Source organism: Mauremys reevesii, linkage group 6 (genome assembly GCF_016161935.1).
Source record: "Mauremys reevesii isolate NIE-2019 linkage group 6, ASM1616193v1, whole genome shotgun sequence".
Taxonomy (NCBI): Eukaryota; Metazoa; Chordata; order Testudines; family Geoemydidae; genus Mauremys; species Mauremys reevesii.
This window is the reverse complement of record NC_052628.1, coordinates 57,396,090-57,421,583: the sequence shown is the minus strand read 5'-3', so window position 1 is coordinate 57,421,583 and position 25,494 is coordinate 57,396,090. Positions and strand designations below refer to the sequence as shown.

The window sequence follows — 25,494 nt, the reverse complement described above, 5'->3', positions numbered from 1 at the left end:
GTACATTCGTACAAGAAATCATTGGCTTTACCAAGCTTTCAGTCAGCACTGATGAATGAAATTAGTCTAGCAGGATAAAGGGTATCTCTCTCTCTCTCTCTCTCTCTCTTTTATTTTTAAATAACAATTATTTTAGAACAATTAATGTTTTCATTGCCTTTGGTGAACTAGAATTTATTGATGCTTCCTAGTAGACTTGATGTGCAATAGGGATCTGCAGGTATTGAATACATTTGCACAAATACATCAGAAAGGAAAGCTGTGAAAATTAGCCTTCCCTAAAGTTAGTGAATGAAGTTACAGTGACAAGCTGTTAATTGCCTCTTTCCTGTCCATTTTCAGAAAATGGATCTCACTTGGAAATTCATTTTTCTATGCACTGAAATACGCAAGGTCTAGGGTAGTGGGAAGTAGGTGGTGTGATTTAGAATGGGGTAGGGAAGAGTGGGGCAGCCTGGAGGTGGAAAGGTGCAGATTTATATCTGAAAGGGAAAAGAGTCAAATGGGGGACACAGCTTGGATGCTGTTGGGAAAGTAAGGTGGAAGTAAGTGTGTGTTGTGTTTCTAGGTGACTAGTTGGATGAATATGGATTGAGGCAGAATAGAAAAGGGAACTTGGGAGGTCTCTGTAATGATCTTAGGGTTCATTAAATAACAAACCAGTGAATTAGGAAGGAATAAAACAAATGGGAGAGTATCCCTAGTGAACTGCGGCACATAGCCATTTGGTGTTCCCAACCTCCATCTCAGGGCCGGTGCAAGGAAGTTTCGCGCCCCAGGCGAAACTTCTACCTTGCGCCCCCCCCCCAGCCCTGCGGCAGGTCCCCGCCCCCTCCCTCCGCCCTGAGGAGCCCCCCCTCATGGCAGCTCCTCCCCTGCCCTGAGGCACCCCCCACCCCCCGGGGAGCTGTGCGGCACCTCCCGACCCCTGCTCTGCCTCCTACTCTAATTCTCCTCCCAGGCTTGCGGCGCCAAACAGCTGATTGGTGCTGCAAGCCTGGGAGGTGGGAAAAGTGGAGCAGCGACCGCACGCTCAGGGAGGAATGCTGTAAAAAAAATGGGGGGCACCGCTTTTTGGCACCCCCAAATCTTGGCGTCCTAGGCAACCGCCTAGTTCACCTTAATGGTAGCACCAGCCCTGCTCCAACTCCAGGACACATCTCCAAATTCCCACACTCACAACACAGTCCCTTATGAGGGAGCGCCTCCAAATCACAATCTCTCTCTAGGCTGCCTCTGAGATCAGGCAATTAGGAGAAAGGGTTGAGGAGCTAAAATGTGGTGGTAGGAGATGGAATCTACTGAATGCCAGGAGTGACTGCCATAAAAGGGTTGCAGCACTGATGGGGTACTATATCACTTTGATTTGAGACCTTGACTGGTGTCACTCTAATAGTTTATGTAATAAAAATGCAGTTTTGGCTGACCCGAAACTATTCGCGAATTTGATGTGAATAATTTCAGTTATTCACAAAATAGCCAGATAAGGAGGAAGAGGTAGGTGCTGGTGACGCTGTTGCCCCTTCTCTACCCTTTCCCTTTTGCAACCTTTAGTCCAGTGGTTAGGGATGTGGGAGAACCAGGTTCAAATCTTTACTCTGGAACAGACTCAGAATGGACTTTTTCAGTTCCAGTGAAAATTAAAAAAATTCACATTTGGTTCAACCCAAACACAAAACACCCCCTTTTTTTTTTAAACTGCCACTGAACCAAAAAATCAGTTATTCACCCAGCTCTAGTCGGGAGCACTGGGAACGTTTGCCCTTTGAGTAGTCCTTGCTTCTAATGTGAAATTAAAAGATTAATGGTCTCTTTGACTATTGTAGCTGATACAAGAGTCCGTTAATAAGGTTTTCTAGCATCCTTAGATAGCAGTTTTAATTCCGCTGACTCTTCTGCAGGAAACTTAGTTTCAGTTGGGTGGTGAAATGTATGTTGTTTTTTTCATATGTTACATCAGGTAGAGGGAAGAGTGAAATATATATCTGTCACTGTCCCCAGTATGATATGCAAATATTGCCAAAGGTAACTTTTGATTCATACTAGTAATGTGGTGATCAGAAGAATGTCTGGCCTGGGGAAAAAATAGTGCTTCTCCCTAGGATGTAAGAGTCTTTATTTTCAGAATACTGAAGGTGGTCCTCTTTTATGTCATTTTATGGTTGCTTTGCCAATATGATGGTGTTTTATGTTAATAACTTTGCCTGGTCCAGCATATTGTACATATTTTCTTCCTGAGAGGTGGATTCTCGTTGATAAATATGTGGGTATAGAACAGGTGCTACATCAGTTATTTACATTGTGTTTGTAGTACAGATACAAGGAAATCAGAGGCATTTGAAACTCAGCTATTTTACTTCACTGTGGTTTGCCAGCCTTTTTTTTTAATGTTTAGATCCACACAAGTACGGTAACCCCTCACTTAACATGGTAGTTATGTTCCTGAAAAATGCGACTTTGGATTCACTTAACATCGTTTCGCTTAATTTCCCCATAAGAATTAATGTAAATGTGGAGGTTAGGTTCCAGGGAATTTTTTTTCACCAGACAAAAGACCACACACACAAACAGACAGTATAAGTTTTAAACAATTTAATACTGGTACACAGTGATGATGATTGTGAAGCTTGGTTGAGGTGGAGGAGTCAGAGGGTGGGATATTTTCCAGGGAATGCCTTACTGCTAAATGATGAACTAACAATTGGCTGGGCCCTCAAGGGTTAACTCTCTCACTCTACAAGGCAGCAGGAATGGAGGGAGGGGAGAGAACATTGCAGACAGAGAGACACGGGTGCGTGTGTGTGTGAGAGAGAGAGAGAGAGAGAGCTGTGCATTTCCCCTTTAAGTACACTGCCTTGTTAATTAGATCAGTTTGCTGAGACTGCAGCTGCTGCTGCCAGCAAGCTCCCTCTGCCCTGAGCCCTGTCGTGTGTCTCTGCCCCCCCTCGCTCTACGGAAGATGGGGTAAGTGGGGTGCAGGGGGAGAGGGACACCCTGACATTAGCCCTCTCTTCCTCCCCTCTCCACCCGTCCCCCCCACCGCAAGCAGGAGTCTCGGAGCAGCTCCAAGAAGAGGGCAGGAGCAGCACATGGCAGTGAGGGGAGGGACAGCTGCAATTGCTAGCCTGCTGGGCAGTTGCTGTACAGGGACCTTAGGGAAGTGGGGAGCAGATAAGGGGGCTGCCAGTCCACCCTGATTCCAAGCCTCCAGCAGCTAGCTGCAATGGGCTGCTTTTCCTGCAAGCAGTGGACAAAGCAGGCGGCTGCCAAACAACAGAAGGGAGCATTGCACAACTTTAAACGAACATGTTCCCTAATTGATAAGCAACATAACAACGAAATGACATTAACCGGGACAACTTTAAGTGAGGAGTTACTGTACTCGCCTCCCAACTTTTACCCTGATATTGGAATTTGATGGTCCCAAGTCTCAAAGCAAAAGTTGGTCAGAATTGCTGAATCGTCTTGAAATCATGTAAATCTACTAATTTCACTTGATTTTTGATGCAAACCATAAATCAGTATGGAGACATTAAAGAGCATCACTTCCTGAAGCATCTAGGTTATAATTGGAATTTTCCCATTGAATTACTGACCAGGTAAAAATATGAAAATTATCAAACCTTTTGACTGCATATTGCAGCCAAATCCTGTGCTTGATTATACACAGGAAGCTCTATTGACTTGTGAAGGATTTAGCGAGGATAAGTGGCAACAGAATTTGGTTCCAAGGTGTTTAGTGTAGCAAATGGTATTATAAATCCATAATGTTGCAATTTGAAGCCCAAAATAGTAGAGGAACTTGTTTTCATTTAAATAAATCTACCATTATCATTATAACAATATTTGAGTTTAGTGATATGCTTGATCCTTTGATGTGCTGAATACCCTTAGCTCACATAAATGGGGGTTGAGGGCACTCAGTATCTTCCAGAATCAGGCCCTTTAAAGTCTGTTCCCACTGCTTTGTCTCTATTTCACCTCATGTGACTTTGATTAGGAGACAGTATCTTTGAATGGTGCAACTGAGATAATGGGCACTGACACCAACCAAATATAGAGGAAAGAAAAACAGATCAATATCTACAAGAGCTGATATTCACAAATTAGTCTCCATCAAGACATCAGTAACAAGAAGCAATGTTCTCATTGCACTTTTGTGTAACTGAAGTGCTGCTAGTGATAGAACAAGACAAAATAAGCTCCAGTAGGTTAAACTGAAATAATTGGTCTCTCTCTAAAGCGTTTGGTGATATAGTAGATCCTTTTTCATTCACATAAACAGCTGGGAAAGCCATTGTGGTTTACAATACTTTGTAACTTAAGAAGTGAAGGAGAAATTGTGAATACCAACCTGAGTTAATGGGAGGAGCTCTAGAAAGGTGCATGGGGTGGAATGGATTTTCCTCTTCCTGCAGATTGTGGAGCACTCATGGAACCACTCAACAGCTACTGCAGCTAAAAGACTTCAGTAGGCCCTGTGGTTGCTGTATATTTTACTTTGGAAAAGTAATGAGTCTTGATTGGTAATGCAAGGACTCATTGCTATTAGATTTTTAATAAAGTGGGGAGCCACCACCGGTTTTTGTGAATTTTGAAGGGATTAATAAATTACTATTGTATTTCATGGGATGGATGCTATAGAAATATTAGATTTGTTCTGTCATATTGCACTAGAGTTGTTTACAGGGGAAAGAAAAGCATTCAGCTATTCCTGACGAGGAGTGACGCTAGAATATCTTTATTGTATAGGACCAATCAATCTTTAAGATCCTAAGCAAACAAAAAACTGCTTGTTTATACACTCAAAAATATCCATGGTGGCTATATTCATTATACTGGAGAATCACGCAAACAATAGTATCCCCTTTCTGAAATTCTCATAAGTATCAGTTATGCTACAGATGTTCTATAAAACCCTCTTAATTAAGTAATGATCACCTCTGCTGCAGCAAGATGTCAGCCAACTAATGATGGCTAGGTTGAGGGGCAGAATGGGCTAGTTGGAACTCATTCTGTTTAACAATAGGGAGAAAGTTGAAAATATATATTTGTATATAAAATAAAAATATTTGATGGTTGTTGTTTTATCCTTCATCTGCCACTTGTCTTTTTGTCCCATTCCTGCAATGAGCTGCATATAGGTGGATCTCCATTAACTTCAGTTGGAGTTCCTCCAGGATTCAGGGTCTGCCAGTGCAGAGCTCATTGCAGGATTGGGGCCTTAGGATCTGTGGGGGTGCTTATGTGATCAGAGCCTTATAAGTACTTAGAAGTATACCAGAGTAATTTGCAATGGAGCTGATCCTGACAACCCTTACTCATGTAGGCAATGTGGCAGACTGGGACTTGGGAGACCTGGATTCTAGTCCTGGCTCTGGTCTTCTGGGTGACCTTGGGCAAGTCACTTCCCCTTTTATGTATCTCAGTTCCCCCTCTGTAAATTGGACACATTGTCACTGACCTCCTTTGTAAAGTTCTTTGAGACCTATGGATGAAAAGTGCTATATAAGAGCTAGGTGAGTCCCTTCGAACTCTGTGGGACTCTCAGTGTACAGGGGACTGCCTACATGGATCAAATTTTTGGAACCTTAGTAATTTTACCTTTTGTGGTACATTGTTTTTTTTAAAGTGTTTTAATGTATACTAGGTGGTGTTGGTGTTGTGTGAGTTGTTCTATTGAAGTTAATAGAACTGCATGCATGTATTTATGAGAATTACTTGCGAGAGTAAGGGTTATAGTTATGGACACACTTTAAATAAATTTCAATAATCAATTCTTTTATAAGGTAAATAATTATAACTGACTGCTTTTCCTTATGCAGTAAGATAAAATGAAGTGCTATTAATGTATTCCTAATACATTTAAAGTGTGCTGCAGTTCTTCTGAACTTGTATTTTTGCTCTTTAGTGTTCAACTATTTTATTTGAGATTTGTTGTATCTTGGTGATACCCATCACGTTTGTCCCAAATTCTGCTTCCAGTTTAAACTAGGGTAAGTTGAAATGTCTCCCTTTAGAAGAAAACAAACATTTTATATGAGTTAAAGTTCTGTGGATATGTATGATAAGAGAATGAAATTTCATATTGCACTTAACTAGACTTCTGATTTTTAACTGATTTATAAAAAGCCCATGGTGAGAAATGAAAATGAGAGAGCAGACTAGAAGCTAAAGGAGCAAAACAACACTGTAATAAGTAAACAAAAATTTAAAGAAAATTATGTAGTCCCTATTACACATGAAGTTTCCATTAGGAGGTAATTTACACCTTTGTAACATCAAGCTTATGAAAGAAATGCATTTTAGAGGACAAATGATGAGAAAGTTCAAGCAGCCACTAAAAATGTGTAAGATCAAAGTCATGGTCCTAAAGGACTAGCAAAATTATCACTACAAATAGAGATCCCTTTAAACTGACTGTCAAACAAGGAAATCAATTTATACTCTTAGAAGTAGTCCCATTGTTCTGAAAGCAGGGATGAAACTTGATACAAATGTCAACAATGCACTGTATAGATGTGATGCAGAGTTAGCCTACCCAGGGGTGGACCCACAATGGTGATGCACCGGATTCTAATGTGGCACTCACTGATTGGCAGCTATGAGTAATACCAAACCCAAGAGTTCAAAAATCAGAAGACCACCCAAAATAAACTATTAAGTTATTTTTAACCAGAACAGTACACACACATCAGCCCCATTACCTGTCCTGCAGCAAGCAGGAAACTTATTGGAAAATACACTAAAGGCCAACTTATTTTTGCCCAGTATGTAATCTCTACTCACTTTTTATTATTGACCTCAGTGAGAGTTCTGCTGGTTTTGCTGCCATTTGCAGACTGGTGAGTAATACTTTAGATGTTGCCATGTTATTCCCCTGTTGCTAGTGACTGATCCCTTTTGATACTGACTTCATTCCTGAAATCTGATCCACACTAATTGCCCTAATGCAGGCATGGAGTCCCTTCGAACTCTGTGGGACTCTGAGTGTACAGGGGACTGCCTACATGGATCAAATTTTTCAGGCTTGGAACCTTAGTAATTTTACCTTTTGTGGTACATTGGTTTTTTTAAGTGTTATAATGTATACTTGTGAAGGTACCAGTAATACAGAAGATTTAACTCATGTGCTCATTGAATGCTACTACAGTGGAATCTGGTATTGCTGATAATGTTGCCATTGATCAACTTAAATACAGCTAGACACTCTTGAAGCCAGCTTTGGCTGTGTAAACTGTACTAGGATATGCTTGACTGAATGCATGATATTGGTACAACATGAGTGTCCTTCTAGTCTTTTGTTTCACTGCCAGTGCTCTTCACAGCCTATTTGCACTTCTCTAGTTATGATTCACTTTTTATTTAAGCTTCATCCTGTACTGCTGATCAGAAAGTATAAACAATGCCAAATTGTCTTGTCAGTATTGTATGTTAATCCCTCGCAAATACAAAACCCTAAGTACTGTCTGTACTGGTACGAATTTGTTGGATTAACAGCATAATTTACGAAGTGTGATTGTTGCTGAAGAAACAAAGTATGTTACTGTGCACGATAAATCAAAAGAGAAAAACCTAAGTTTTCATTGCCAGTGTGAATTTTTTTGTATGACTTTAGGTTATGCTTTTAAGGTTATTAGCTGGCAACATAAGAGATAATCAGATACTATTGTAGAAAATAACACCTCTGGCTTTTAAAAATTGAATAAAATTGACAGTTTATTTTACTGTGTAATAAAATAAATATTCTTAAATAGTTAACTGAAATATAACTGAAAAATTAACCAAACCCAGCAAGTATTTAAAAAAACCAACTCTAATACTTACAAAACATATGTGTGTGACCTTTGTATGTTTAAATGTTGATTCACTAACTGTTGACTTTAGTCCAAAATACATGAGCAATAGGGACCTGTTTCTTGCAGTTTTACAGAATTACCTATTGCAATAATCTATCAATACCTCTAATTGAACACCAAGGCTAGTTTTAAGTTTTTGAACATCCTCTATCCAACTATAGTTCTTTCCAGAGGCAAAATTTTCTGCGTTCTGCAACATTTGTTCAGTAAAAGATTACAGTGTGGGTGGGAAAACAAATTAAGAACGGTTCATGAGTATCCCTTTAGAGCTGTGAGTGACCACAGCACAGCGCTTTAATCGAGCCACAGCGTCAATGCTGGTTACAATGTATAATAACATGCCACATTCAGATTAACACAAAGCTGTTACCTGATTGTACATACACTTAAGATCTAAGTCAATACTTTCGATAAAAGCAAGTTGGAAGTTTAAACCACAGTTTCATTAGCTTCCACGCCAAATTCTATTATATCAGAAATACTGAAGTACAGAATCACTAGAGCTACATTTAAAAAAAAACAACAAAAAACCCCCATGAAATAAAGCTCTGCATTGGGCTCTATTCTCCTGTTGAATAAGACCTCCTATTACATTTTCAGTAAGTTCATGGTTGTTATTGAAACCCTTCCTCACATGTTACATTTGTATTTGTACTGGTATCTAATCAGGAGAAGTGAAAATTTCAGCCTTGATGCTTAGCGTGGTAATTATGCTCTACTGTCTTATGTTGTTTTAATTTTGTTAGTCACGTATTTGGATGATTAAACAATAATTAGTGGTTTTTGCCAAAGCTGGGGCTGCCTTTGGTGACAGTGACTGTTCAGCTTTTAAAAGCTAAGTGCCACTATGCTAGAAGTTGGTGTTGCTGATAGTATTGGCATTGAAGAATTTAAGGACAGTCTAGGTGTATTTAAGGTTGCTTTGGACGTATAAACAATTCTGTGTTGGGCTGGATGCACTTGTCTGACCAAACTGCACCAGTACAGGACTGGTGGAGGAGGGATGGCAGGAAGGTGAGGGGGCAGCAGGGAAAAAGGTAGCTTACTGTCAACTTTGCAGCTTCCTTATCCTGTTGCTAATCATTGGCAGGGTAGGGCAGCCCTTGCTGCAACATAGAACAGCCTTAGGTTTGGCTGTTCTTGGCCCAAGGAGGCCATTCTCACAGCCCGGAATCTGTAAAACACAGATATATTCCAGCTTTTCCCCCACTCATGAAGTTCCCTGGTGCTCCTGGGTAGCAGGGCTGACTCTATGCCACCTGGGGATTCCCTCATGCTTGGGAATCCTTAGATGGGAAGTTCTCAAGTTTTTGGTTGCTTTGTGCCCTGCAGCATTGTAAATCAGGCTGAATAGGGCCAAGGATCTGGATCACAAAGATTTACTAGAATCAGACCTTAACTGTTGACTAGAAAATTCATACTAACTCTAACTTTATAGCAGACCGCATTCTATAATGGTTTTTGGAGCCAGGAGCTTGAGGCCAGGAGAACAGTTCCTGACTACCACAGACTGACTCAGTATCTCTTTTGGCTAGCCATATAATCTTCTACCTCAGTGCTCTCACCTGTAAAATTGGGACAACAATATCTAGTTCCTTATGGTTCTTTGAGATCCTTAGATAAAATGTCAACTGTTTATGAGTTAGAATATGCTAATATAGATTACTAATATTTTATGTAATTTAAGTTTATCATATGTGCCTAAAAGTAATTTAATCCAAATTTACAATTTTTTTTGCAGTTTACACAGCTATCTAATATACGTAAAATCGTTCATATATTCTTAAAAGCAAATATTTTTTAAAATACTTGATAAAATTCATGATTCTACTCTACTTATTTTTAGCAAATTAATATCTGTTCTAAAGTGTTTCACAGTTCCTAACCAACAAGCCATTCCTGCTTATTTCAGAAGTCCATTTCAACAGCTTTGTTTCCTCCCCCGACTCAATTTTTTTGACTGTAAGAAATGATGGAAATGTAATTTGCCAGTATTTACGATTATATTTATTCTACATAGTCACACAGCTTGCTAAAGGCTGTGTGGAGTGAATTTAGGTTAATCCATGAAACATTTTCTGTGATTGAAAAAAGAATATGAAATCAGAAACAGCTATATTTAAAATGAATAAGTAATATACAAGGAAATATCTGGAATAACGATTTCTGATTAACACCATGTTTATACACTCTTATTGTGGAGTGCCTTGTTTCATTTCCATTTACTTTGAAAGTGGACTAGTCTAAACAGGAACAAGGAACTATTATTTGGGGAGGGGAGGGGAGGGATAGCTCAGTGGTTTGAGCATTGGCCTGCTAAACCCAGCACTGTGAGTCCAGTCCTTGAGGGGGCCATTTAGGGATCTGGGGCAAAAATCTGTCTGGGGATTGGTCCTGCTTTGAGCATGGGGTTGGACTAGATGACCTCCTGAGGTCCCTTCCAACCCTGATATTATATTATTCTGGAATAAGTGTGCCCACATGTGCAGTTTTTCTGGAAAAGCTATTGTGCTTTAAATTCACACCCTACCTTAATCCAAATTCATAGATTCCAAAGTCAGTAGGGGCCATTACGATCATCCCCAAAATAATTCCTAGAGCAGGTCCTTTAAGAAAATATCCAATCTTGATTCAAAAATTATCAGTGATGGAGAATCCACTACAACCCTTGGTAAATTGTTCCAGTGGTTAATTACTCTCACTGTTAAAAATGTATACCTTATTTCCAGACAGAATTTGTCTAGCTTAGTTAACTTTCAAGTGTAGACAAGCCCTAAAACAAGACTATTTTTAGATACTTTGCCACAGTGTAACCGCCTATATGAGGATTCTCTGGAATAATGCTTTTTTAATTTATTTGTGTGTGTGTGTGTATGTAAGATTAGACTATACAGCTAAATAAAGGAAACAAACCTAGTTAAAGAAATAACACAAGATCAATATCTGAAATGTTTATATCCTTTCCCTTACAATATAATTGATTCCTTCTTTCCCTTCATGGCTGGTATCAAGGGAGTGTTTTGTTTAAGACTGTCCTCTTTCCATTTAAGTCTTTTATAGAAGAAGAGTCAAGGAATCATTTCTGTCAACAAGAACAAAGCAGGAAATACTGTAATAGGGTAGGAACTATTGGCGTTTAGAAATATCAACATTCTTATTATACATCTTCATTTTTTAGATAACAGCAAGAAAAAGAAATATAGGAGTATTTACCAAGAAATTACAGAATTACAAACCTGATTGGAACCATCACCTTTGCTGTACATGATCGGGCTGGCTGAAAGGGGAACTGCCGTTTTTTGTTTTTTTTTTAATTCTTAAAACTCTTTTGCATAGTGGCTAAAAATGGAGAAAATATATAGACATGATTTAAAAATATAATTTAATAGTACATTTTAACACAATTCAAATGCCTCCTTCCTTAGCTCTTCAGCTACAGATTTCCTCTTTTTCTTGCCAGGTCAAATGATAGCATAAGTACCATAAATAAAACTTTGGAAAGAAACATTCCATTCTAAGGACTTGGTCCTTTTTTATTAAAATCAATGGCAAATCTCCCATTGACTAAAGTAGGATCAGAAGTAAGCCCTAAATCCTGTTTTCATCATTTTTCTTTTTCTCTTTCTTTCTGTCATAGTATTTGTGATGTCATTTTGGCAATGAAACCAAAAAGTCAGCTCAGGTTTCATGCAGAGGTGAGGTAAAATACAGAGCTCATTACATTTTTAAACTACTATATGTAGTTTCATCTATTGGAATCTTACCTGTAGTTTTTAACTTTTGGCAAAACTTTTTCAGTTCTCCTTTAAGTAGAGATTGCCAAAGGATGCTTTAATTGTTGATGTTTCTAAAAAAATGAATTAAAAAACAAACAAGAACAATGAGCCAGATTCTGATTTCCGTCACTGTAACTGAGATCAGTATGGTCACAAACTATTCCCATACATACCAGTCCTCCTTATATGCCTTTCCTATCCCAACATCAGAGTAATTATTTAAAAAAGCAAAACAAAACAGAACACAAATCTGACTCCTACCTCTGGTTTTCAGAGTACATCTTGTTTTCCCTGTGCTTGCCTTTTTTTATATTACAAACTCTTTCAAGGTAGGAAATATCTCCATATTAGCATCTCCTACAGTACTGAACATAGTGGTGCTTAATAATAAATATCTAATAAAAAGAACACCTATGTATTGGATGTTCAATCCTAAACTCATAATCTTCTTTTACACATAGCTCTGTTTTTATATAATTATACTATTGATGTTAATTGAATGCATTTAAACAGTGGTGAAGTTTCCTCACCTACATTTGGAAAGATTACTCTTTTTTTCTGCTTTGTCTACTTCTTTTTTTTTCATTGCTATAATGTCTGAAACTCTGACAAACCATTCTGTTGCAGAAATCTGTTCCAAACTGTGATGTAAAGTTTTAATTAAAACATTTTGATATATAGACTCAATAAAACATTGAAGAGAAAAAAAAATCCTTCAGCAATTTTGATGTATTAGATCCCGTACCAGCCAATCCTAACACACTCAAAGTTACTATGAGGCAGTTGGTGATTTCAGACGATCCTAATTTTTTAAGGTCTAGATTGATCCTTTGACTTGACTCAGTAACAATTCCTTCCCAAACTAAAAGGAGAGCAAATTGAGCTCTTTTCAGAGTGCACTTTAACACTCCCTTCTCATGCCTGGCCAGCTATGCCTGCTGGGGCATGTGGGTGGTGGAGGCATGACTTTGCCCATTACTCACCCCTTACTACCCTTCCCTGCCCACTTGCTCACAGAAGGGAGTATTGGGGACCTTTGCATCTCTGAGTTCCACAACCTCCCTTGGCAATTTATTCCAGTGTTTAACCACCCTGACAGTTAGGAATTTTTTCCTGATGTCCAACCTAAACCTCCCTTGCTGCAATTTAAACCCACTGCTTCTTATCCTACCTCAGAGGTTAAGTAAAACAATTCTTCTCCCTCCTCCTTGTAACAACCTTTTACATACTTGAAAATTGTTGTCATGTCCTCTCCCAGTCTTCTCTTCTCCAGACTAAACAAACCCAATATTTTCAATCTTCCCTCATAGGTCATGTTTTCTAGACCTTTAATCATTTTTGTTGCTCTTCTCTGGACTTTCTCCAATGTGTCCACATCTTTCCTGAAATGTGACACCCAGAACTGGACACAATTCTCCAGTTGAGGTTATATCAGTGCTAGTAGAGCGGAAGAATTACTCCTTTTGTCTTTCTTACAACACTCCTGCTGATGCATCCCAGAATGATGTTTGCTTTAAAAAAAATAATAATAATTTATTTATTTTGGAAACAGTACTCCTTCCTAAGCAGTCATTTCCCATTTTGTATGTGTGCAACTGATTGGTCTTTCCTAAGTGTGTCCAGATCACTTTAAATTCTCATTTTATCCTCCAAAGCACTTGCAACCAACTACTCTCAGCTTGGTATCATCCACAAACTTTATAAGGGTACTCTCTATGCCATTATCTAAATCACTGATGATTTATATTGATGAATATATTGAACAGAACTGGACCCGGAACTGATACAGTGGGAGCCCATTCGATATGCCCTTCCAGCTTGACAATGAACCACTGATTATTACTCTCTGGGAATAGTTTTCAACCAGTTATGCACCCACCTTATAATAGCTCCATCTAAGTTTTATTTCCCTAATTGTTTATGAGAAGGTCATGTGAGACAATATCAAAAGGCTTACTAAAGCCAAGATATACCACATCTACCGGATGAACCATAAGAAGAGACCATATTTTTGCATTAATGAGAAGTTGTACTATATTTTCAGTGGAAGAAAGTTCTATTATTTCAGGGTCTCCAAAAGTTGCAATCTGTAGTGTAATGAATATCAGTTGATCCATCCTTTCGGATGCAGGATTAAGGGCTTGCATGAAACACCATTCTAGAGGGATTAGGAAATAGGTCACAGGGTATGTCTATGCTGCACTGTAAACCTGGTTCTTTGTTTCCAAGTCCATGCTTGAGTCCACACTGTATCGTAAACCTGAATGTATGAATGCTGGACCTGGGTCTCACAGGTGTGCTAATGCGTCCATCCTGCACTATGCAGACCTTCTGAGTCAGGTCTGCAGCATGAGATGCATCCACGCTGCAAAATGACAGGTCTTGGCTCTGAGTCCCAGCAGGGCTCAGGCTCTGACCTACCCCTCTAGTAGGGTCCTAGGACTGCAACCTGAGTGCTTGCTTACTTAACTCAGACTGAGTTTTTTGTGGATGGAAAGGGGGCTTGAGCTGAAACCTGAGGCAGAGCCTGGACTTAGTGGACAAATGTAGACATACCCACATAGGCCAAGAAGTTAAATGTAAAAACCTTGAAATTTATTTTTACCCAGATTATATATTTTCCAGAACAAGGCTATATGGACTCAGTTCACTCAGCTTTATGGCTAGCCTTCCATAGTGCAAGGTTCAGTAGGCAGATAAGAGGCTTGAGATAACAAGATGCTGAATGCTCTGGTCCTAATCCTACATAGCACTTAAGCACATGCTTAACTTTAAATATGAGTAGTCCTACTGATGTCAGTGCCTCTCAAAATTAAGATGTACTTAAGTGCTTTGCTAGCTTGGGGCTGGGTGGTCAGCATTTTGCAGTATGAAACCAGCATAGAATATTTCCAGGCTGTGATTCAGATCTAGCTCTGAGATGACTGCAGGTGGACCCCTTCCTCCACACACAGAATCCAGAGTCTGCCTATGATAAATTTATTGCAGGACTGAGGCCTGTATTTAGAGGAGATAGTGAATCTCTCCAAGGAAAGATTCATTATCCTTACCACCCCAGCATATGACTAACAGAGAACGACTACTGGAGAACCTTCCTTCATGCTAGCTCAGTTCACCCCATAAAAATTGAAATATAGAGTAGAATATAGTCTCCACTGTGACAGACCCAGACCATTGGGGTACAGGAGTCTGGTAGAAGGCAAATATACTGGCCACTGGATGAATAATTTTCTGTTCCTTGAGTGACCAGAGCAGGGGCTGCCTTAGAGCAATCAGGAACCTGCTAGAACCAATTAAGACAGACAAGCTAGTTAAGACACCTGGAGCCAATTAAGAACTTACTAGAATCAATTATGGCAGGCAGGCTAATCAGGACACCTGGTTTAAAAAGGACCTCCCATCAGTTGGGGGTGGGCAGGAGGAGGTGCGCAAGGAGTGAGAAGGCGTGCTGCCGGAGGACTGAAGAGTACAAGCGTGATCAGGCTTCAGGAGGAAGATCCTGCGGTGAGGATAAAGAAGGTGCTGTGGGAAGGCCATGGAGAAGTAGCCCAGGGAATTGTAGCTGTCAAGCAGCTGATACAGGGGACATTGTAGACAGCTGCTATCCACAGGGCCCTGGGCTGGAACCCGGTATAGAGGGTGGGCCTGGGTTCTCCATGTCCCCCCAACTACCTATCTGACAAAGGAGGAGCTGACCTGGTCTCTGAGAAACACCAGAAGGGAAGATCTAATTTGGAAAGGGATCTGGCCTGTCCCCAACCCACTAGGTGGAACACAGAGACTGCGGAGATTGTTCTCCGTTTCCCCCATGCTGGCCAGTGATGAGGTTAGCTGAGTGAATGGCAGGTTTGAACCTCTAGCAAAAGCGGCCAAACTGAGGGCTACCGTGAACCTCTGAGGCGAGCAAATCTGCCGAAAAGCACAGGACACACCACTTAAATTGCTTTCCAGGGAGTCTCATTTTTTGTCATGTTTCAAGCTGTGCATACTGTTCAAAATTTCTAGTACTGGAAGTCTAAGTACTGGGCTGCTGTGGCTTGTAACTGATCATCTCCTCTAATGCATTTATAACTATTCTTCACTTTTATCTCACAATGAGCTAAAAATACATAGCTGCTAAATGGACACCATTAATGTTTTGGGCCCAAAGTCTGATCTATGTTTAAAATTTATGTGATTTGATGAAAACGTTATGTGGTTTCACTATATTTAAAAAAATTCAAATATCACTCATTCACTTGCAGACAATATAACAAACAAAATCCCTAAAGTAGCTACTTTTTGTATGAGCTACAAAACTAGTAATGTTTTGTGCTGATCTTGATGGTCCTGGAGCAGCTACTAACCAATGTCATTTCATTTTTAGAGCACTATTAACTTAATTATGTTAGCTCACAAAAAGATACTTAGCCGTCATAAAGTAACATATACAGGGAAGGTAGTAGCACTATTTATAAATCTGCATCATACTGTGTATTAATTTCAGGCCATTAGTAGGAAAAATATTAGTGTTTCCCATGAAAAGAGACATATTATGTTCAGAAAATGAGGCAGTCATTTTGAACAATGAAAAACCTTTAAAATAAAATACATATTTTCTGTTTTGAAAGAGAAAAATCTCAGAATTTCTGTAAAAATAAAGTGTTATTTGATATGATTTATTAGTGTGTGCATTCTGATTTCTAAGTCACAATAATATTTGTGTTTACATTTGAATATGAGTTCCAAATTTCATCCTCAGCTGATGTAAATAGCAGTGAAACAATTTGTTCTTTGAAACAGGCTCTCTCTGTTGAAGAGCCCAAACTATTATTGACACTGGGGAAAAATATTTTAAAAAGACATTTAATTACAAATCTTGTAATCCTTGATCAAGTATAGTAGATTTTTATGCCAAGGACGCAAAAAGCAGACTATTTAAACATGTCATTTAGGAGACTAAATGGGAAGCAGAATTGGCAATCTCTTTAGATGTTTCAAAGTCTTTCATCTGAACAGAGTAGGATTATTTAGTTTATGTGTAAAAGAGATTTTGCTTTTGGCGATAAATATGTACTTCTAAAGTTAACCATGTATTTACATCTGAGTTCACTGACAAAGTTAATCAAGTTTCTCCTTTTCTACTGCACAATAGAGCAATGCAAAGATGCCCATAATTGCTTGCTATCTCTATAAGCACACCTACCTATAGCATTAGCAATTAGATACAAGGAGAATCTCTAAAACATTGAAAAATAGCCAAGGAATTAATAAAATGTTTTGCAGTATGCAGGATCCCATGGCTGCTCCTAACTAGGTCTACCATATCATTTGCCCCCAAAACACTAAACGTTCTTATTTCTGGTAATATTGCAGAGTGTAAAAATCAACTGTGAAACAGAAGTTTCACAATGGGCCTTATTTACATTCACATTGGTTTTGTGATTCCAGTACTTTGGCCCTAAAATCACTGTGTTTTGTGCATTCAGCAAGAATTCATCCATGATAATAGCATTGGCTCCAATATTACTAAATACTGCCCTCATGTTCCTAACCCAAAATACAGGCTGCAGATAATATACCACTAAAACTTAAGCCAAATATATCTGAAAATAAATGGGGATCTGACTTTTCACCCTATTATTTAAAATGCCTATTACAGTATGACATAGCTACTGCTAGTCTTGTTCCTTAACATGCTTATATTGAGGGATTGGAAGAATAGTTATACTGTCATGAACACTAGTATCCTAGTACCTGATGTATAGTACATGGCAGGTAGTTGTTGTGCTGGTAGAGCTATGTGATACTAACTCCAGTATTTGTATCATGGTTCCATTTCGCTGACCAAGTTATATCGATCAACTCTTTTTTACTTCATGGAATTTGAAATGAAAAATCAAAACATGACTTAATTAAAAAAATTAGTTGAACACTATTCTACATAATGTAGTAAAAAGTAATTACTGATCAGTAATTACCAATATACAATACATAATTGAGGATTTGGAGAGGGTGGTACTTATTGAATCTTGACTTATGGGGAAGACTAATCACAAGGAAAGTGATCTCAACTCAGCAATTCAGTGATCCAGTTCTGGTGTTAGGCATGTCCCTACCACTATACTTGTTTCCCCACATTGAAGATTGTTCATTTATATGCAGATTTATACAAAGGAAAGTTACTGCTATTGAACATTATAAATGTTAACTTTCATGTGATTTGGCTCAGATAAACTTGTCATGCCTTGTCAGACTGAATCTTCTACCTAGAGTATGGAACAATATATTTCTAACATATTATTTTGAAATCCAGAGTATATGCCAAATAGTGCTGTACTGAAAATGTCTATGATGTTTAGTGGTTGATAATTCCACTTTTCAGACTTAACATGTTATTTAATGGAGGCTTAATAGTTTTGCCTTCCAGTAATAAAGGGTATGTTTACATTGCAATTAGATACCTGCAGCTGGTCTGAGCCAAGCTGGTCAAGCTTGCAGGGCTCAGGCTAAGGGGCTGTTTAATTGCTATGTAGACATTCTGGTTCAGCCTGGAGCTTGGGCTCTAGGACTCTGTGAAGTGGGAGGATCCCAGAGCTTGGGCTGATGCCTGAGCCTGAACATCTACACTGCAGTTAAAGAGCCCCTTGGCATGAGCCCTCTGAGCCCAAGTCATATGGCATTGGACAGCTGCAGGTTTTTAAATGCAGTGTAGACATACCCTAGATGTCTAACAGATGTTAACACTGCTGCTACTACTATTGAGATGTTGGAGTGAAGGAGTTACTGCTGTTGCATTTGGGTCTCCTTAATTCAGATATGAGTAGTAGAATTTGAGCAGGGGGTTGGACTAGATGACCTCCTGAGGTCCCTTCCAACCCTGAGATTCTATGATTCTGTGAATTTAGTCTGCACAGACTAAAAAGGAACTTGTAAGTAAAGTGTCTGATCTGTGGCTGGTATATGCACCATTAATGTTTAATGAAGGGAACTGCTGAGGTTTTCCAAAGAAGTAATTTAATTACTACCTGGCTTTGCACAAGTACTGGACTTTTTTTGAAATTTAGATTAAAGTCCTTTTTTGCAGCTTGATTAATTCAGTTAGGCACCACTCAGATTGCTTCAGAAGAGCCTATGATGCACTGTGTCAAGTATCAGGGGGTAGCTGTATTAGTCTGTATGCACAAAAACAACAAGGAGTCTGGTGGCACCTTATGCCCAAATAAATCTGTTTAGCCTTTAAGGTGCCACCGTACTCCTTGTTGTTTTCATGATGCACTGTTTCCCTTTGAGAACTATTTTGGTCTAGGAGTGATATGAGCCTGTTGAGTGACTATCAGTGGGAAGTTAAATAGTACTTGAACTATACTGTTGAAACTTCTTTTAGGGAAAGACACTTTGCCTTGCCTAGGCATTTACTGTGTGACCTAAATTTACCAGCTTGTATTGCTGGTGGGCGGGTTGTCATCTGTGCTCCGAATAAAGAATTCAGCTATATCAGAGAATCACTCATCTTTCTATTATGCTGAGGTGAACAAAAAAATTCTCTAATATACTTGGGTATATGCAATCAAAGTGAGTACCACTTTGTCAGATTCATGGAGTGAAAATGACAGATACAAGCATAAATATACTGGCACATGAAGAGAAGAGAGTTATCTTACAGTTAAGAACCAGTGTTGACAAGGCCAGTTCAGTCAGGATGGATGTGGTCCAGTCCCAATAACTGATGAATCGGTATCAATACCAAGAGAGGGGAAATTGCTTTTGTAGTGAGCCAGCCACTCTCAGTCCTTATTCAAGCCCAAATTAATGGTGTTAAGTTGGCAAATGAATTGTAGCTCTGCAGTTTCTCTTTGAAGTCTGTTTTCGAAGTTTTTTTGTGTATTTTCAAGCCCAAATACAGTACTCTGCTAGTGACCTTAACAGTAATATACCTTCACTATTAATTTTTTTCTAAAGGTATTTGCATTTAAGTAAGGAAAATATGCAAAGGTCTGCAAATCCTGTAACTCTGTTTATTTAGGTACATCTGAAAATCCTCTTGAACCTCAAGATCATTGTAGCTGTATTTTTACGTAGCTATGATCAACAAGAATATAAAGGATCTGTAGATTGGTTTGCTAATTCTACAATATTTGGGGAAGTGTACAAGTCAAAATTAGGATTCAGATGTTTGGATTGATTTTAAAAACAGCATGTTTTTAAGTGTACACCAAAATCTGTGAAGAAAGTAAAAAGGATAATAAGGACAACGTTGAGGCTAAATTGGTCATGTGAATTATCAATTTCCATTGGTACATTTAGGTTAATTGTATTTTTCACTAGAGATGTGGACAGGCCAGTTAAAGCATAAAGGAAAGGACATGGAGATCTTTTCTGTTTGGAACAAATGAGAAATAGAAGCATCTGATGTATGACTGGGTTGGCTGATGTTGCCAGTGGTACTAGTAAGGACTTGTTTACACAGAGAGTTACTCTGGAATATCTATTCCTAATTAACTCCACGTGTGGAGGCTCTTATTTTGCAGTAAGGGTGCTTTATTCAAATTACCTTAATCCACTCTGTTATCTTAATCCTTTTTGTTGGATTAAGGTATCTACGTAGGAATAAAGCAGTTTTATTCCAGAATAAGAGCCTCCACACACAGTGTTAATTAGGAATGGTTAATCCACTTTAAATTCACACCCTACCTTATTTTGGATTAATTTTCATGTGTAGACACTCCCTAAGTAGTTTGCTGGGTCTGGCACTTCTAGTTGGTCAAGCTAGTCAAGAGTTCCCATAAAATATTCTAAAGAAATATATGTTCTTCAATAAACAACTGCTTGTACATAAATCTTGACTTTACTTCTCTTGTAAAACAAAGACAGAAAATGCGTAAGCTATATAGACATGTTATTGAATGAGTTTACTTTTAACATAGGAAGTTAACTTTTACAAAAAATACTGTTCTTGTTCATCGTTGTGCCTGGAATAATGTAGAACCGTCGTATTCCTGGTGTATTAAAGAATCCTCTGTAATATTGCTGAGCTCATTGTTTATTCAATATCCCATTGCTCAGTCCACTTTGTTTAAAATTTTTTATCTTCCCCATGTTCCTTAGCAGTAATGAGATAAATGCTTAGGAGGTGATTTCTGTGTAAATACCGAATACAAGTTCCAAGTTAAAATAGCTACAAGAGCCACCTCACAGGCTGCAACCCTTTCTCTCCTCCTCACTCATTTCCAACCATGATACCTATCCCCTGAGATCTCTCACCTCTTATGCTGGGCTCACCCTTATGCCCTAGTTTCCTCTTCCTCTGCTGTTGTTATGCTTCCTGCACCTTTGTCCATGTGCTAGTGCCCATATTTAGAAGGGGGCCATCTTCTGCATGTTCTTCCTGACTTCCTCTAACAGCAACAGGAGATTGTGCCATCACAGCACCACTGTTCCTACTACTACTTGCATTGTGCAGAGTTCAGAATAAAAACGGTCATCCCTGTATCTCTGCTTCCCTCTAAGACCATCCTCCTCCCACCTCCCCGCCGGCTTGGTGTGCCCTCTTGTCACATGCCTCTTCCCCCATGATCTGAATTCTTACATCATCCACATCTGGTGCAACTTGTATACAAGGCTGCTAAATGACCAAACTTCCCCCATGGTAACATTGTATCAGATGGCAAGACACAGCAAAATGGTCAGAACCCCCTCACTTGTGACAGGTGTGGGGCTGTCCCACAAAATAACATACCCCACATTGTTCGAAAAACATGAGAGGGTGATACAAGGAGCTGGGCAAACACACCATGAACATATATTTTCCCATCCAAATTGCAAGTCCACTCAGGGTGTCTTGCTTGGGCTCAACACAGGTTCCTATCTGCTTAGCCAGTCCAATGTCAACTCATAAAAGCACTAGATGATTATGGAACATTATGGTGACCTTAATATCCGGTCTCATCAGGGGAACTGCCACCACCTGCTGTCAGTCCCCCTTACGTCACACCCTTGTGTATGCCCTCTAGAGGGCTTCCATTAACTCATTTGATGAAAGCTCCAATTAATTTTCCTGGACACAGATAGCTGTATTACTGCTAAAAGTCCAGTGGAGAGAAATATATCCCCTTCGATATCGGAGTACTCACCAGCACATCCCTCTCCAGCAGGCAGTTAACCCTAGCTAGGTATCATAACTCAACCACATATATTTCTTCACCCACTTCCATTCTGTGACTCCCTCACATTCATTCATAACTGCCTCCCTTGACTCCCCCTCCAGCCACAGCAATCACAAACTCCACACCTCCTGGGCCACCTCATCCCCTCATATTGCCTCCCACAACAGCAACATACGAGTCCAAAGGTTGTTTGCTAGCCAGCAATGGCTCGTGCTGTAAACCTGGAAGGTACTGGCTCTTTCTTCCCATGTGGCTGTGCAGCCAGAAGGCTTGCTCTTTGTGCTGCTGCTGAGGTTTTTGTTTGGGCAGAGTCTCTGCTTTGCCCATGATGCCTGGGACTGTTTCACTGTCAATTTCTGTAGCTGTTTGGCCTGTGACTCTGTGGATTCTTGGTTGGGAATGCAGGAAAGCAGAGTCTGACTGCTCCCGTCTTCTTTTTTTTCACCTTCCTCATCCAGTTCTCCTCTTGCACGTCTCAAGCCATCTGCTGTACTCTACCATAGCCATTTCCTCTTGGGCAGAAAAGAGAGAGGGCAAAGTAGAACTGCCCTGAGATCTGGGTTCCCACTCAATCATTAGTCCTATCCTCCACTCCTCCAATATCATTTCTGGTGTCTCCATTGCCAGGGCTTGCAAAGGAGAGGTCACTACAGTCTTCTCTTGCTCCTCTGGCCCACCAAAACTCCAGGGTGAGACTGTACAAGCCTCTTTTTAGCCTATTCCTGTATTGCCAAATGCTCTCCACTACCAGCCTCAGGAGCTTGAACTGGGAGCCCCAAAAGACAGCTTGTTCCACCTGCCTCATATCAGAGGCAGCTGGGTTCTGAACCCTTGTCACCCACCTCTTTACCTTGCACTTGAATTAGTGGTTCTGCTACCCCAAGCAACTGACTCGGTAGCATGTTACTGTGTTCAGCTGTCTCTCTGTCACTGCCACTAGTGTCTCCATCAGTCCAATGGTGGGACTCCCCTTCTCCTGGGGTATGCCCAACTGAGATATTGTTGCTGCCCACTTTGGACATCAGCCACCACCAGAAAAGCCATGATTCCAGCTGCTTCTTCCCTGGCAGCAGTTCCCACAGCCACTGGTGCCCACCCCACCCTTGCCTGTTGGTTCCCTGCTTGTTCTCTATTTGGCAATCTAAGGTCTGGATGACTTGCAGTCACCACTTCAATCTGACTGCAGCCACAGATGCTCCTGCTGCAACTGCTCCCAATTCTATTCCTCTAGTAGTCACTGCTGGAGCTCACATTGGCTGCTCAGCACCCTCCATTGGATACTGCCCCAGTGATAGTCTCAATCCCCTGCTAAAGGCTTTACCTCCCATGTCCTAATTCCAGCAGCCATTGTTCTAGCAGCCTCCTCTCTTACTCCCCAGGCCATTCTCCCACAACTGCAGCCCTTGTCAGGGCTCAGAGACACTCCAGGGTCCCCATTATACCCTCCTGCTCCAAATCACAGCAGGGCTCCCAAAGGGGCAGGCCACTCCCTTCTCCAATTCCTTTGGGCTTCCTCCATCCCTCTGCTCTCAGTGGCCTCTCTGAGCTCTCTGACCGACATCTGGCCAAAGCATAGATCTCACCAGCAAAGCAGGAAGTGCAGTGCAGGTTGCCAAGTGCCTGACTGCTGAGACAGCAGCCTCCTCAGTCATCAACTTCCTATGGGAATAGGGGGTCAGGAGATAATTTGAAACTGAAGGCCTGCAAGAGCTCAGGTTTCAGAGTAGCAGCCGTGTTAGTCTGTATCCGCAAAAAGAACAGGAGTACTTGTGGCACCTTAGAGACTAACACATTTATTTCAGCATAAGCTTTCGTGGGCTACAGCAGGGAAAGCTTATGCTGAAATAAATGTGTTAGTCTCTAAGGTGCCACAAGTACTCTTGTTCTTTTTGCAAGAGCTCAGTCCAGCTGTAGACCTGAAGGAGACAGGGAAAGAACCCAATTACATGACTCCCAGGCAGATGGCTTGGGGAGAGAACTGCAGGGAGTATAAAGGCTCTTGTAGGAAGAGACCTTGGATCAGAGGAGAGGAGAGGAGAAGGGCTATAGTTCCCAAAGGCTATGTCATGCAGAAGAACTTCTTAATTTTGGTGGTATTCCTAAATTTTCTGCTTAACCAACAAATTGTGCCCTGAGACAAAGACCTGAGACAGACTCTGGTGTGGCATCACTCCTTCCTGATGAGATAGGAATATTGCAAGCTAGAGGGCTTTCTCAAAATGTATATTTACATACAGGTCTATCAATTTAAACTTTAGTTAACTAAACTTGTTTTAAAAATTTAGCAGGTTTACAGCTACCTGAATATCTTTTACAAAATGCAGTGTATACATGTAAAATTAAAGAATATGGTAATTTTATATGTGCTGCCTCTGAACCTAGATATTCTCTAAAACCAAGAGGCAAGTCCTGCCCCAAGCTTGTCTATGGGGCTATAAGGTCTGATAAGCAGCAGACCCAATACAGCTCTACTTTGCGAGATGGGTGCCCAGTTTGTGGTGAGCTCACACAGGGTGTTTGTATCCTCTATGAGTCTGCCTTCTGGGGACTCGATCTGCTTTTGTTTGGAGAGTTGTTTTGAGGACAGGCCAGAGCACGTGCAACTATGCAAATACATTTGAATAGAGGAGTGGGGTGCTGCATGGTTAGAGATGTCTTTTTTTGCGATGAGGTATTAAACTGTCATCCTTTTGACTTGTTTATGATGGGTGTTTAAATGAAAGATGAAGTTCCTGTGGCACTAACCTAAATGAGTAAACAATAACTTAAATCTCATAGCCAGAGTTCCTTCACTGAGCAAAACAGGTTTTTAATTATCCAGGCTCTGTGATCTGTTGCAGAGGACTTACTGGCCAGCACATTTACCTACATGTTCTCCAAACTGCAAAGTGCAACATCTGTTGTATTTTAAATTGCTTTTTAAAAAAGCAAATAGCTGTCTTTATAGTGGGAAACATCAAATATTTTCCCTTTTCCTCAAGATTTCTAAATTTAAAGATATAGTTTGTATTTTTTCAAATGTAAATTTATAAATAAGCATTAAAATATGATAAAAAGGCAACAGATTAGATTGATGTCAGGCAATGTGTTATGCAGTTTGGGGTAAGTTCTGACGTGTCCTGCATTCCTGTGTAAAGTGGTTACGAAGGAAGTTGTGTGTGAAAGGAATGTACTTCCATCTTATAGAGATGCGATTCTGGATGTTGTATTACTGTTCTCATTTCACAGAAGGGAAAACTGAGACAAGAATGTTAATGTTTGCCCAAGGCTACCCAATATTAATCAGTTGCAGAGTCATGTCTAGAATTGAACAGCTTTTGGCTTCTAGACCAGTGCTCAGTCTGTTAGAATCTTAAATAGAGGCAAATTAAATCCAGTGACCAGCTAGACTGTAATTGGTGTAAGAACCAGCCTCTTCAAGACTTTTTGCTCCAACTGTGGCAACTTACCCCACTGTGGACTGTGGCTTTTCCTCATTTTCCCTTCAGGTATGGCTGAAATTTACCTTTGTACTGATCCTCTGCACAGGGGTAAAGGTCACCTGATTGTGTCTACCACCTTCCTTCCAGTTTATATCTGTGTCTTGGGAATTTCTTTTCCAACACCTATGTGGTGCTTTGGGAAATCTTTCTATGTACAGCTTATGAATTCTGTATGATATTGGGAGCTCTGACCTGTATCTGTGTCAGATTGCATACCCCCTTTTGAGTGTGG

At 40.1% G+C, this 25,494-nt stretch overlaps 1 protein-coding gene across 14 annotated transcripts in view; it reads left to right on the top strand.

The window, feature by feature from the left end:
• Positions 1-25,494, top strand: part of MCTP1 (multiple C2 and transmembrane domain containing 1) — a 444,146-nt gene that overhangs the window by 100,941 nt on the left and 317,711 nt on the right. The window contains exon 1 of one of the 14 annotated variants that reach the window (XM_039545050.1): positions 15,085-15,139. The exons of the other annotated variants lie outside the window; for them this stretch is intronic. The gene's annotated coding sequence lies outside the window, so the exon portion shown is untranslated. Of the gene's footprint in view, positions 1-15,084; positions 15,140-25,494 lie in introns of those variants that run through there. 14 annotated transcript variants of the gene reach the window in all.